A 3,898-nucleotide genomic window follows, 5' to 3' on the forward strand; every position below is an offset into this window, starting at 1 on the left:
CCTGCAATGTTAACTACTGTAGGCTATGTTTAAGCACTTATTTTAACTGATATTATACATATGTATTATACCTTGTCAGGTATTGAACATTCAATAAATAAAGAACACAGAATTATTAAATATAAAACACAGAATGTGTGTGATTATACTAAATGATTTACAAATAAACACCACTGCATATTTACAACTGTTACACATGCTGATGCAACAAAACATTTCCAACTTGGGATCAATAAAGTATATCTTAACTTAAGATGATCGATGGCTACTGCCATATTTGCAAAATTTGCCTCTGAACCTTGACAAGTGCATGTTTCAGGCTTATCAATTAACAACAGGAGGGGTCACAGACATAAGACCAGCTGTTAAATAAAGCTCTTCTGACCTTAGCTGTCATGTGGGTATATAATGCTGCCCATTATGGGCACAAGCAATTTTCACCCATTTATTAATTATGCGTTTTAAATGTGATAACACCACTGTGTTTCGTATCCCCCTAAACAAGTAAGTAGTAAGCAAGCAACTTCTAATTGTGGGAAACACGAAAACATCTTATAAAACTACAATTCCCAGTAGAGACGTGCCATACAACATGTTGCGAAAATTGGGGGTGGGGGGCTGGGCTGGACCCGTCCAATTCCAGTTTTGGAAAGTCGGATAGTCTGCCGTGGTTCCATCCCATTTCAAAGTGCTGTTTGACGCTCGGCGTAACCCTCGGCGCACTGCCACTCAAATATCCAATCACAGAGCTTGAGGACTAATCACAGGGTTTGTCAAGCAAAGCAGAGAGAATACTTACTTCCTGGTGTAAAATTCTCTAAAGCAACTACTATGAGCTGCTCCGACCCTCCGTCCTGACGGACTCCAAAAGTCCGACATTATACAATCAAACAAATAAATAAACACAAGGATAATTGTCTCTTATTGTTGAGTAAATAACAGTGTGTGGTTTAGAAAAGAATAGAAAATTAGAAGGAAAAAACGATGAAACAATACAGATTTCAATTTTCTGAGCCCCTACTCTCCCCCTAACTGACGGCAACAAAAGTCTGACATTATTCAACTAAAATTAAGAAGTAAACACAATAAGTGTGGCTTGATATTGAGTTAGAAAAAGGTTGATAAATGCTGTGAGAATGGATCTGCGGAGAGCATTTCGCCGCAATCCCAACTCGTCTATTACCAACGTTCAGGGAGCTCTATGCAAGTCAATGGTACTCCCTGATAGTTGAAACTCAGGAGTTGGGAGTGAGAATGTGTTGCATAAACACTTTATCCCACAGTGCATTGCGGCTAAAACATCCAACCACCGAGCTGAGGATCTTGCCTACGTCTGTTTCCGGTATTGTTTATGACGGATGTATTTTGTTATACATACATTCCTTCACATTTTAATTTACATTAAAGTATTTCGTGAGGCCTTCTAAAATGTTTTTAAATATAACTAGGGTTGTAGTAATCGCACAACGTCACGTCCATTAATTCCACAACCACACACATGGATTCACATCGATTTAATACATTAATAGCCTTTGTTTCTGCTAAAGAGGTGTCAACCAGCTGGGGCAACAAGAAAATCGGCGAAATCGAGTGTGACTATTAATAAAAATAAATAATTATTGTATTAATATTGACAATAACAACCGACCGTAGGGGAGCGTTCTCATGGCGTCTATTATCAACGCTATGGGAGGTCTATGAAGGTCCATGGGACGCCCTGCCCGTTGAAAACTGACTCTCAAGGGGTACCCTGTCCGTAATAGAGTGACGGGGAGGGGCCCTGACCGACCGTCAACATGTGACGGGTTGGGAGTTAGAACGTGTTGTCTGGATATATCTGACACCTGTAATATATTGATGAAGAACAGTACAATAGGGGACCTTTAAAGCTGTCCTCAGTAAAACAGCACAGGAACATAGCTGCAGTTTAAAGAGTCTCTCTGTGTCTCCTCCACAGAAACACAGCTGCAGTTTAAAGAGTCCCTCTGTGTCTCCTCCACATGAACATAGCTGCAGTTTAAAGAGTCCCTCTGTGTCTCCTCCACAGGACATAGCTGCAGTTTAAAGAGTCCCTCTGTGTCTCCTCCACAGGAACATAGCTGCAGTTTAAAGAGTCCCTCTGTGTCTCCTCCACAGGAACATAGCTGCAGTTTAAAGAGTCCCTCTGTGTCTCCTCCACAGAAACATAGCTGCAGTTTAAAGAGTCCCTCTGTGTTTCCTCCACAGGAACATAGCTGCAGTTTAAAGAGTCCCTCTGTGTCTCCTCCACAGGAACATAGCTGCAGTTTAAAGAGTCCCTCTGTTTCTCCTCCACAGAAACATAGCTGCAGTTTAAAGAGTCCCTCTGTTTCTCCTCCACAGGAACATAGCTGCAGTTTAAAGAGTCCCTCTGTGTCTCCTCCACAGAAACATAGCAGCAGTTTAAAGAGTCCCTCTGTGTCTCCTCCACAGGAACATTTGTAGTGAATGTGAGCCTCGCAGACTGCCTAATCAGGCGAGGAGAACACAGAACATCCACCTGGGAGTGGACCTTCAGCTCCAGAAGAGACACTTCCCTCAGATCCATTTCTACCATCTGTCTCCTGCATACTGAGACAGACCCTCACGTCCTGTTTTCATCTATATTGAAGGTGTTGAATTCCAGAGTCTCCAGGATCCAAGTTTGCAGGACGAGTCCCAGTGGGCAAAGACGTCCTCACAGAAGGACGCCTCACACTTCATGTCTCCAGACTCAGGACCAATGACTTTGGGTTTTATGTGTGTGACATACTCGTCAGACCTGATGGGGAGTAATCAGGAGATGCTGGCTCAACGTCACCTGTGAGTAACTCAGAAGAAGTCAGTGAAGTCAATTTAGATCACTTGAAGATATCTTATACGGTCAACTGATGTGCAAATTGTGTATAAACCAGGCCAGCTTCTGAATATCCCTGATACAGAAGAGTATGAACATAGAGTTCCTCAACCCGACAAAGATGAGATCACTAACTGTGTATTTCCACAGCTGCTGCGAGTTGGCAGTTGTATTTTTGTAGCATACTTTCTGTTACTCTTTCTATGTCTTCAAAGGTTTGCCGTAGGATAACCCGGACTATCGACGAGTCGAACAACAAACATTGTTAGCATCATCAGAGCATAAAGTAAAAACAAAACGAAAAGTAAGAAAAACAAATCGACTCCATAAAGTGTCTAGAAAGCTACAGATGATGGAAATGACTTTGTGTGCAGGAAGCTTTATGAAGAGGAACCCGAACAACATGATGTGTTTATTGATGTATTCCCTGTTTGCTGTATCACATTACATTCTGTGAGCCTACCACAAACGGGAAAGACTCTTTAAAAGATCACTGGAAGTTATCCACCATGTTTCAATATTGATCCTTGATTGGATTTATCCGTGCTGATGTCATTCGGTGGAGTGGGAAGAACTCAAGTGGTGAGTTATGTACATTTATGATAATGGGAACAGGTTAGACAACGTTTTACTTTCTTTTTCCTCCATTATCCAACATTGGTTTGTAAAGAGTCATTATAGAGCAGAGCTGAACAAAACAACTAAGCACTTGTGGTTAATGTAGGCCTTTCATCTGATTCACCGCACTTCCTGTTCTCTGGTTTGGAAGTGAGTGAATATATCTGCCCTTTCCTTGTTGTTTGGAGTTTGACTCTTTTTACGGTTTTTGCACTTATTGTACAGTCGCTGTTGGAAAAAGAGGTCAGCTAAATGAAATGAAATCACATTTGAGTTGAATACTAATGTACTTTGACTATTGTTGATGGAAGATGTTAGTGTTAAGTGTGTCCAAAGGTGGAGTAAAGGATATGTGTGTGGTGTGTGTGTGGTGTGTGTGTGTTGGTGTGTGTGTGTTGTGTGTGTGTGGTGTGTGTGTGTGTGTGC

The 3,898-nt window shown here is 41.6% G+C and overlaps 1 long non-coding RNA gene across 1 annotated transcript; it reads right to left on the reverse strand.

Annotated features, from left to right (window-relative positions):
* Nucleotides 1-3,065: 3,065 nt before the first annotated feature.
* Nucleotides 3,066-3,892, reverse strand: LOC104944736 (uncharacterized). Its single transcript, XR_798259.1, has 2 exons — nucleotides 3,740-3,892; nucleotides 3,066-3,685 (listed from the first exon to the last, which is right to left on the reverse strand). It is a non-coding gene; the product is annotated as an uncharacterized lncRNA (long non-coding RNA).
* Between the last annotated feature and the right edge of the window lie 6 nt (nucleotides 3,893-3,898).

The sequence above is a fragment of the Notothenia coriiceps genome, unplaced genomic scaffold (assembly GCF_000735185.1).
Source record: "Notothenia coriiceps isolate Sejong01 unplaced genomic scaffold, NC01 NC01_scaffold00008725, whole genome shotgun sequence".
Lineage (NCBI taxonomy): Eukaryota > Metazoa > Chordata > Actinopteri > Perciformes > Nototheniidae > Notothenia > Notothenia coriiceps.